An 11,625-nucleotide genomic window follows, 5' to 3' on the forward strand; every position below is an offset into this window, starting at 1 on the left:
GTGAAGTTGGACTGTGAAGAAGGCTGAGCGCCAAAGAATTGATGCTTTTGAACTGTGGTGTTGGAGAAGACTCTTGAGAGTCCCTTGGACTGCAAGGACATCCAACCAGTCCATTCTGAAGGAGATCAGCCCTGGGATTTCTTTGGAAGTAATGATGCTAAAGCTGAAACTCCAGTACTTTGGCCACTTAATGTGAAGAGTTGACTCATTGGAAAAGACTGTGATGCTGGGAGGGACTGGGGGCAAGAGGAGAAGCGGACTACAGAGGATGAGATGGCTGGATGGCATCACTGATTCAATGGACGTGAGTCTCAGAGAACTCCAGGAGTTGGTGATGGACAGGGAAGCCTGGCGTGCTGCAATTCATAGGGTGGCAAAGAGTCGGACACAACTGAGCAACTGATCTGATCTGATACTAAAAAGCAACTAACTTTTATTCATGACATCAGCTTTAATTTCAAAACACCACAATAGAAGAGAATGAAAGCTACTGAAAAAACTGGCCATAAAATCATCAACAGAGATGGATACTCTCTAGTATGCAAAATTGGGAACCATCAGACAAGTTTGAAAATGAACTGAGATTTCATCCCATAAATATTTGGAGGTTTCTTGTGTTTGCTATTTAACCTCTTCCCTCACAATCTTAGAAAAAATCTTTATAAAATCCCCTGTCATATTTACCATAGATTAGCAGTTGATTTCCTCTAATAATATTTTTTAAACTTTAATAAGAATATCTTAACTTTTACTGACTTTAAACACCTTACTATATAGCCCAAGTGCTTTGGCAAAGCTATGAAAATCACAGTTGGTTTTAATATACTCTTGATTTAGCAATTCAGTAAACACACTAATAAGTTTCGAGAGCAAGTCATTTTTTGAACTGAAACCAACAAGCTAATTAGTCCAGTGTGCCACTGGGCTACCAAAATGTAGCACTTGATAGCACTTCAAAGCATGTGGGCTACAGAATAAAGATATTAAAGCTTAAAAACAAGAAGCTATCATTTATTGTATACTCATCATATCAGACTCTGCAATCAACAGTTGACATATTTAATCTCAGCATCTCACAATAACCCTGGGAGTGTATACTACTATTTTTCTCACTTTACAGATGAGAACACCAAGGTTTAGAGGGGTTTAAATGTCTACTATCACATAGCTGGTGAATTGCAGAGCCAGGATACAAAACTTCATCATCTTGAATGGGTTTACAAAGTGCTCCACTTTGAAACATGATCTAAAGACTAGCATTCAGAATCCTTATTCCCCTCACTCATTGCCTTCTGAAATCCTGTGTCCTGTGAGAATGAATACCTATCTGATAGGATACTTATAAGTTCCTTGAAATCAGTAGCTACATTGTACTTATTTTTGTGTCTCCTACACCAAGTCCTGGGCAGCCTTATTCAGCAGATCTCTAACTCTTGTTTTTAGTCTGACCCAACAATAGCACCCCACTCCAGTACTCGTGCCTGGAAAATCCCATGGATGGAGGAGCCTGGTGGGCTGCAGTCCATGGGGTTGCTAAGAGTCAGACACGACTGAGCGACTTCACTTTCACTTTTTCACTTTCATGCATTGGAGAAGGAAATGGCAACCCACTCCAGTGTTCTTGCCTGGAGAATCCCAGGGGCAGGAGAGCCTGGTGGGCTGACGTCTATAGGGTCACACAGAGTCTGACACGACTGAAGGGACTTAGCAGCAACAGAGTTACTGAGGAAATAATAGATAGAATCCTATTGAAACTGAGCAGAACCATGCAGACCAGCCCCTCCAAGTTACAAAGGCCCCTCCTGGCCCCTGCCTCTTGTTTGTAGAAAAGCCAAAGTCTTTCAGGCTTCCCAGAGTCACAAAAGATCAGGCTCAGGCAGTTAATGATTAGGACAAGAGAATCACAGAATCTTTCAGTGTCTGATGCACATGCCTGAATTGTTTTACAGATAGTATAACTGTCACCAGAGGAGAAAAGCTAACTGCATGATGACCAGACTGTAGCCATGATATAAGCTGCTCCATTTCAAGTAGTACTGAATCTATGGCTAGCCAAGTACTGGTCTCAAGAGAAAGGGATTAGCACTATTGCACATAATAATCTGTATCTTTGTGGGCACTGAAATAATTGTAACTGGCTCTGCCCATATATAGAAGCAGGCAACTAAAACTGTCAATAAAAATATGCCATGGACCCATGTCGACACCTTCTACTCTAAGAATATGGCACTCTATATCAACAAGAAGTTACATTAAGTTGAACCTTTGCCCATAATTCCATAGAAATAGAATGATGTCTGACAGTGGGGAATTGTAAGCCAATCTTTGCAGGCAGCTCTTTGCAGAAAATAGATCTTTGCAGGAAGCAGCTCTCTGCATGGGCCCTGTTGTCTTGTCACATTAGCAAAGCTATATTTTAACTAACCTCAGGCCTAAACACATCTTTCAAATCTTTTGATCGCAAAATGCCCCCTCTAACCTGTTGATTCTTTTTTTAGATTAAAGAAGTAGAAATAAAGAATAAGTAATTAACAGATGAAGAGATCTTTTCCTCTACTTCCCCTTCAGTAACTTCTCAAGCAAATGTGTGAATGAAATAGCATCTAAAGAAAGATCACAAGGAGTCAACAAGTCTGCACACAGTGAGAAATGGTAAAGATCCTATCCCCTGCTTTGATGATTAACTCAGATTATTTCCCCCTTTTTCCCATTAAAAACTCTCATGGCTAAGAAGAATCTTCAGAGTCAGTTCTGGGACATGAGTCTCCCTTCTCCCCAGATTTCCAGCTTCCTGAATAAAGCAGGAAGCTTTTCATTTCTACCAGCACTCATCTCTAGAGTATTGGCTTTCATGTGGGCAAGCAGCAGAACCTGAGTTCAGTAACACTGTGTTCACTTGGTAAAGTCAGTGCTCCCTGAAGAGAGACACCCTGAAGGTTCTTGTATGTCAGGTGAATCCCTCAACTCTGATAAGCTTTTGGAGACATAGCAAATTCTACATCAGGGGAGGGACCAATCTGTTAAGACTGAGTTGCCTAGGATGAAGGACCTTATTGGGCAGAGAAACCTCATTGATCCTGTATTCTGTAAATTTGCCATGGCCCAGACAACCTAATTTCTTACCTGCACCTCACTAATCCCCCATAGTATCTACTTTGATCCAAACAAAACTCACTGTCTCCTGAACCAAAGATGCACAGACATCCCTGTACTTTACTGATTAAGCTATTAAAAGTTATTTATATATCTCCCTGTATTTCCATTAAAAAAAAAAAGTGAAGTCACTCAGTCATGTCTGACTCTTTGCGACCCCATGGACTGTAGCCTACCAGGCTCCTCAGTACATGGAATATTCCAGACAAGAGTACTGGTGTGGGTTGCCATTTCCTTCTCCAGGAGATCTTCCCGACTCAGGGATTGAACCCAGGTCTTCCACACTGCACACAGACGCTTTACAGTCTGAGTCACCAGGGAAGCCATATCTCCCTGTGGTATTTATCTCCCTGTGTTTCCATTGACAATAGAAATATTTGCTTCCCTGGTGGCTCAGAGGCAAAGAATCCACCTGCCAGTGCAGGAGACTAGGGCTTGATCCCTGGGTCTGGATGATCCCCTGGAGAGGGAAATGGCAACCCACTACAGTATTCTTGCCTGGGAAATCCATAGACAGAGGAGTTTGGCAGGGTTACACTCCATAAACAACAACACAGAAACATTTACGTCATGGCACTTGTTATATAGAAATCATTCTTCATATCACTTTCTCTCATTAAATAATGAAGTCCTTAAGGTCAAAAGCCAATATTTATTTAACTCTATAACTTTGCTTTCAGTTCAGTTCAGTTCACATTCATTAATAATATGTGAATAATTCCAAACACTGAAGACTCTACCAAGTGCTTTAAGTGTATCTTTTATTTACTACTTACTATATCATTCTTAGATATTATTATTCTCTTTTATATATGGATGAAGGAAACTGAGTTAGAGAAACATTAAGTAATTTGCCCCAGGTCACACTGCTACTCAGTGCCTGAGATGATTCAGAAGTTTGTCTGACTTCAGAACGTTTAATAACAAAACATTTTCTACCTATAATCCCAAAACCATTCACAGCTCTCAGTCCCAACACTTACTTAGCACATATAGGTGTTTATAGCCTGATCAATCAAACACACATCAGGACTCAGGAATAGCAGTTGTGACCAGTTATAGCATCAGAAATTAGATTCTTCTGTTACAGGGTGATTTAGCTCAATCTTCAGAGCTCCTTCAGTGGTGGTGACAGAAAGAGATAGATGAGTTGTTGTCTCCTGCTCCCCAATTTTTAGAACTTTTCCTACCATCTTATGTCACCATTCTCTGTAGTAGATGATGGTGATACCAAGATTTGAAACCCAGGTGATAAGTTCCCAAGTCTCTCAGCAGTGAACCCTCAGGCCAAGGTGACAAAAATTACCAGGACTGCGTCCACCCTGAGTGCTCTATAGCTGTTTTTTCTTACATTATTAGCAACTAATCATGAATTTCATAATCTCTGGTTTTCCTGTACCAATTGTCTGCCTGAATCAATTCAGACAATTAGAAAGAGCTACAAGTGCAGCAATCTTTTTCATCATAGGGAAATGTAGCTCCAACATTAGCAAAAGATTACAGAAAATGTCATTCTTAGAGGATCTGGAAATCTAGGCTTTGTTTTGCTCTCACCCTACAGTCTGGAAAAAACATATGCACTTCTTGGTCCAAGAAGTCCAAGCAAAGTGGCATTTCTGAATATCAGTTCAGTTCAGTCACTCAGTCGTGTCCAACTCTTTGCAATCCCATGAACTGCAGCACGTCAGGCCTCCCTGTCCATCACCAACTCCAAGAGCTTTCTCAAACTCATGTTCATTTAGTTGGTGATGCCATCCAACCATCTCATCCTTTGTTGTCCCCTTCTCCTCCTGCCCTCAATCTTTCCCAGCATCAGGGTTTTTTCAAATGAGTCAGCTCTTCGCATCAGGTGGCCAAAGTATTGAAGTTTCAGCTTCAACATCAGTCCTTCCAATGAACACCCAGGACTGATCTCCTTTAGGATGGACTGGTTGGATCTCCTTGCAGTCCAAGTGACTCTCAAGAGTCTTCTCCAACACTGCAGTTTAAAAACATAAATTCTTTGGCACTGAGCTTTCTTTATAGTCCAACTCTCACATCCATACATGACTACTGGAAAAACCATAGCCTTGACTAGTAGGACATTTGCTGGCAAAGTAACATCTCTGCTTTTTAATATTCTGTCTAGGTTGGTCATAGCTTTTCTTCCAAAGAGCAAGAGTCTTTTAATTTCATGGCTGCAGTCACCATCTGCAGTGATTTTGGAGCCCCCCAAAATAAAGTCAGCCATGGTTTCCACTGTTTCCCCATCTATTTCCCATGAAGTGATGGGACCAGCTGCCATGATCTTAGTTTTCTAAATGTTGAGTTTTAAGCCAGCTTCTTTATTCTCATCTTTCACTTTCATCAAGAGGGTCTTCAGTTCCTCTTCACTTTCTGCCATAAGGGTGGTATTATCTGCACATCTGAGGTTATTGGTATTTCTCCTGGCAATCTTGATTCCACCTTGTGCTTCATCCAGCCTGGCATTTTGCATGATGTACTCTGTATAGCAGTTAAATAAGCAGGGTGACAATATAAAGCCTTAATGTACTCCTTTTCCAATTTGGAACCAGTCCATTTTTCCATGTCCGATTCTAACTGTTGCTTCTTGACCTGCATACACATTTCTCAGGAGGCAGGTAAGGTGGCCAGGTATTCCTATCTCTTTCAGAATTTTCCACAGTTTGCTATGATCCATACAGTCAAAGGCTTTGGCGTAGTCAATAAAGAAGATGTTTTTCTGAAACTCTCTTGCTTTTTGATAATCCAACAGATGTTGGCAATTTGCTCTCTGGTTCCTCTGCCTTTTCTAAATCCAGCTTGAACATCTGGAAGTTCATGGTTCATGTACTGTTGAAGCCTGGCTTGGAGAGTTTTGAGCATTACTTTGCTAGCGTGTGAGATGAGTCCAATTGTGCAGTAGTTTGAACACTCTTTGGCATTGCCTTTATGAATATCAGGCGTCATTAAACATTTGTAAAGGCATTGCCCTTATGAATATCAGGTGTCATGAAACATTTGTAAAAATTATAAATGATTAAGCTACAAAGGAGAAGGGGACGACAGAGGATGACATGGTTGGATGGCATCACTGACTCAACAGACATGAGTTTGAACAAGCTCCAGGAGATAATGAAGGACAGGGAAGCCTGGCATGCTTCAGTTCATGAGGTCTCAAAGAGTCAGACATGACTGTGTGACTGAACAACAACAACAAATCTTTTGAAGACTATCCTCAATTCATCACTTGAATTTGGCCTAATAAAGTATTTGATTTTAATAGTATTAGACAAATTTCATATCATATGAAAAAACATGGCTTTATGCTGCTAATACAAAAAAAACAGAGAGAGAGAGGAAGGGGAGGGAGGAGAAAGAGGGGAGGGAAGGAGCCAGGAAAGGAAGAAAAGAAAGAAGGGCAGTACAATTATATAGAGACAATGGAAAAGACCCTATCTGATACCAAAATACAGCTCTCAATTTAATTATTATTTAATTATTTAATTTTTAATAATTTTTTATTATTTTAAAATATTTATTTTAAATTTAAAATTATTTAAATTTAAAAATTATTTTAAAATAATTATTTAATTATTTAATATTAGCTCTCTAATATCCACTTAATGCTATTTATTATATTTAATCACACTGCCATGAAACTCAGCACAACTGAAATCCAGGAAAACTAGTAAGGAGAAAAATACATAAATGCACTTTTTTTTAATGCATTATTTCCTTTGTCCAAAGAAATGCTAGCCTGTGCTCTTCTACACTAATACAGAAAGCCAAAATCTGTTTTTGGGGAAAGGATGTACTATTAAGTCATCATTATCTTTTCATATTTTATTCCTTTCTGACTCTTATTGCTTATCTAAACTAATTTTATCTGCTTGTTCCCTTAATGTCTACTTAGGGAAGAGCTTATTTTGAACATGTATTAGGTTCTGGTAATTCACTGAGAAATTCAAATTGTTAGGACAGTGTGGACACAGTCTTCAGAGAAATATTCAACCTGGCTATAGAACTAGACTTGTAGAAGTAAACCAAAGGACACTCTCAAAGCAATTACCAACAAATGCAAAATAAGATGCTTTCTATTATGTAGTTACATATTTATGCTATCTTTGTAGTTTTGTTCTAGCATCCTGTTATTCCATTCAGAGTTTACAGAAACTCTTAATGAACATTGTTACAAATAACATCCCTCAGAGATACATATGACTTACCTTGATAATGATGGTGTCATTGCTTCTCTTATTTTATTTGTGCAGCAGGTGATCATTAAAATTAAGTTCTTGATTAAAATTATCCAGGGTAATTTATCTCAGGCTGCCTTCCCACTTAACAAATAAAGAGATTCATAAGTACTGATGGGGATGAAGTTTTCACTATGCTTAAGGAATTCCCTGGAATAGAAGGTGTTATGTTAGCATAAAATCACAGTAGTTAACTAGAATAATCCAACCCCTGGGTATCAACAGATAATTCATAGAGTCATTGGAAAATGTAATGAAGAAATTGTCACTATTATGCAGATTTGATCTAAGGTTTAATTATCAAAATATGAGCCTGGGTTTTAAAGGATTTCTTAATAGAGGGTAGGGCCTTTTCTTATTTAGCATTTTTCATCTAAAATGTTCATTAGCAGCAATATTCCATAGTGTAACAAAACCTAAGAAAAGCAGTAGAGATAATCAAACTATGGTTTCAAAAGTAAACATGATGAAGATTTGCCAAATATTCCCTGGACTCCTCTACTGCTTTAATCAAAGAGATTTGGAACCCAGTGCTACTTTGCCCTGTTCTCATTACTCTGTAAAATAATAAAATAATAACCCTTCATCAAAAGGGAGGACTCTACATGATACTGTACATGCTACTACATGCTGCTCTACATGATACCAGAGCTAGTTTGGATGCTGCCAACATTGAAGACCACGCTCAGTTGAGAGTCAGAACCAGATTTATTGCCTCAAGGACTCCAGAGACCTCATTACCTGACTTAACATATTTCTAAGGCCATTGTACTGGAGAAGGGAATGGCAATCCACACCAGTATTCTTGCCTGGGGAATTCCATGGACAGAGAAGTCTTGCAGGCTACAGTCCATGGGGCCACAAAGAGTCAGACATGACTGAATGACTAACACACACAAGGCCATTGAAACTTGACATGGTGACCCAGATGGTCAAAGAGAAATAGCTCTCTTCAAAATCAAGAGTTTCACAGACACTTCAGTAGAGGTAGCTGTGGAGTGATATTTTCAAAGACTCGCTATTTTACAGAAATAATATATATTAATTCTAGTAGAGAAGTAGGATCTTGATCTCTGCAAATTCTAAAAGAAGAAAAAAAGCTTTCATACAAGCTGATGGTCTAATTGCACGTGTCTTAAACTACTGCTCTCCTATCCATCCTTCTTATGAAATGTACAGCAACACTAAATTTTAGAATTACATTAGAGTGGAATTTCATTCTTCATGGTGAAATCATTAAAAACATGTGCTTTTGAACCTTTTCATCATATGCATTGAAAAGAAATAAATTTCCACATTACTAGAGATGTTTAATGTTATCTAAGCACATTATCTGCACATTTGACTGTAAGTCATCAATAAGTCTCTCCAAAAGATTTTTTTCTTAGCAGGAAGAAAAGAGGCAGAAGTGTATTTGCAATTATGGAAACATGCACAATGTGCTTGAAAAACCCAAAGTAGGTATAACTTCAAAATGCCAAATGATAAGAGATATATTGAAGTAATTATCTCTTCCTTATTAATAATTGCTATTTCTATAAGGGAAATAGATGGAGAAATTCATCTGGAGGTTATACCTTTAAATAGCTATATTAAAAGCAGTTATGAGATGATTTTTGGAGTTTCGATGAAACTGAAGCAGAAATGGCCAGGTCATTTCCATCACAATAGGATTTCTGAAGTGCCTACAGAGGGAGAAAAGCACCCATTACAGACAGGTCACATGATTCAGCCCTAGCGATAATGTGAAATTGTTCCATACAGCAATGTCTGCTCTTTATCTAGATTAGTCTGAAATGGATAATGGGGAAAATGCACAATGCCAAAACTCCCCCTTTTTAATTTTCAGCTTGAAAGCCTATTTCCTAATGGCAGTAATAACTACTCTGCCTACCCATTCATCTTCCATTAAAGAGGTAAATGAAAACAATGTTTTGCAACATCCTAGGCACAAGGGAGAGTTGCTCACAGGACCTTGGTGATAAAAAGATAGGAGCTGTGGTTACATCATGTGCTGTTTAAGCCCCAACTCATCTGACATTTGGTAGAATAAACTTTATCCCACAGAGAGCCTGAGAAAATAAAGAGGATCCTGAAGAACATAAGAGAGAATTCCATGGGCTATTTCAAAGTGGTGGGGGTTTGGAGGTGAAGGCATATTGAACTGCAGAGATACTGAGTCTCATCTATAGAGAACACTACTGCTCCTTGAGCAGGAAACAAATCCATGTTCTGCACCATGACATCCAGATATGAATTAATCAGTCAATATTCAGTGTCATAAATCATATCCTAATTGTTCCACTACTGCATGGGCAATAACGGGGAAAATGAAAGTCAGATGGCACTATGGAAACCATAACTGAGGCCTCATACAATGTCTTCCATCAGGGCCCGTATGGTCCAGGCGTTTTCCTTGACGTTTTTATGTTATTTAACACTTGGTGCCGCCACCTCCAGGGAAGATTAACTGGGTTTCCTTGATTCCATGGACTCTTATTGACTTCACACTCGTGTTTTCAAAAATCCAGGGACCCCCGCCCTTTGTATGAAATAAATAGACCCTTCCCTCCCCAGCACTTCATCAGACACTTAAGGAAAACAGAAACAAATCTGAAAGGAGTGAGATGCAGGCAGAAGTACTAAGAATCTCTGTAGTAAACAGGTTATACAGCATCCATCATGAGTGTCCTTATTTGCAAACAATGTATCCTACATTCTGAGTATAAATTGTTTAGATTAAACAAGAAAGCATTGTCTGAATTGGGGCTCTGGTTCAGTGGTGCGTGTAGTTAGAAATGTAGAAATATGTAGATACACATGATTTCTTGGGCTCCAAAATCAATGCAGGTGGTGGCTGTGGTCAGGAAATTAAAAGATTGCTCCTTGGAAGAAAAGCTATGACAAACCTAGACAGCATATTAACGAGCACAGGCATCACTTTGCTAACAAAGGTCTGTATAGTCAAAGCTATGATTTTTCCAGGACAAAGTAGTCATGTAGTAGGGAAAACCACTAGACCATTCAGGTATGACATAAATCAAATCTCTAACGATTATAAGTGGAAGTGAAAAATATATTTAAGAAACTAGATCTGATAGACAGAGTGCCTGATGAACTATGGACGGAGGTTCATGACATTGTATAGGAGACAGGGAACAAGATCATCCCCAAGAAAAATAAATGCAAAAAAGCAAAACAGCTGTCTAAGGAGGCCTTACAAATAGCTGTGAAAAGAAGAGAAGCCAAAAGCAAAGGAGAAAAGGTAATATATACCTATTTGAATGCAGAGTTCCAAAGAATAGCAATGAGAAGTAAGAAACACTTCCGCAGCGATCAGTGCAAAGAAATAGAGGAAAACAATAGAATGGGGAAAACTAGAGATCTCTTCAAGAAAATTGGAGATACCAAGGGAACATTTCATGCAAAGATGGGCTCAATAAAGGACAGAAATGGTATGGATCTAACAGAAGCAGAAGATATCAAGAAGAGGTGGCAAGAATACACAGAAGAACTGTACAAAAAAGATCTTCATGACCTAGATAATCACAATGATGTGATCACTCACCTAGAGTCAGACATCCTGGAATGTGAAGTCAAGTGAGCCTTAGGAAGCATCACTCTGAACAAAGCTAGTGGAGGTGATAGAATTCCAGTTGAGCTATTCCAAATCCTAAAAGATGATATTGTGAAAGTGCTGCACTCAATATGCCAGCAAATTTAGAAAACTCAGCAGTGGCCACAGGACTGGAAAAGGTCAGTTTTCATTCCAATCCCCAAAAAAGGCAATGCCAAAGAATGTTCAAACTACCGCACAATTGCAGTCATCTCACACGCTAGCAAAGTAATGATCAAAATTCTTCAAGCCAGGTTTCAACAATACATGAACCATGAACTTCCAGATGTTCAAGCTGGTTTTAGAAAAGGCAGAGGAACCAGAGATCAAATTGCCAACATCCGCTGGATCATGGAAAAAGCAAGAGAGTTCCAGAAAAACATCTATTTCTGCTTTATTGACTATGCCAAAGCCTTTGACTGTGTGGATCACAAGAAACTATGGAATATACTTAAAGAGATGGGAATATCAGACCACCTGACCTGCCTCTTGAGTAACCTGTAGGCAGGTCAGGAAGCAACAGTTAGAACTGGACATGGAACGACAGACTGGTTCCAAATAGGAAAAGGAGTACGTCAAGGCTGTATATTGTCACCCTGCTTGTTTAACTTATATGTA

General features: G+C 39.0%; 1 long non-coding RNA gene across 1 annotated transcript in view; it reads right to left on the reverse strand.

Moving 5' to 3' along the window:
• LOC139179976 (uncharacterized) overlaps window positions 1-11,211 on the reverse strand; it is a 418,854-nt gene extending 407,643 nt beyond the window's left edge. Inside the window, exons 1-2 of the long non-coding RNA XR_011564279.1 lie at window positions 8,969-11,211; window positions 7,362-7,541 (exon numbers count right to left, since the gene is read on the reverse strand). This is a non-coding gene — a long non-coding RNA (uncharacterized lncRNA). The remainder of the gene's footprint in view (window positions 1-7,361; window positions 7,542-8,968) is intronic.
• Window positions 11,212-11,625: the final 414 nt, after the last annotated feature.

This window comes from Bos indicus, chromosome 26, assembly GCF_029378745.1.
Source record: "Bos indicus isolate NIAB-ARS_2022 breed Sahiwal x Tharparkar chromosome 26, NIAB-ARS_B.indTharparkar_mat_pri_1.0, whole genome shotgun sequence".
NCBI classification, from domain to species: Eukaryota; Metazoa; Chordata; class Mammalia; order Artiodactyla; family Bovidae; genus Bos; species Bos indicus.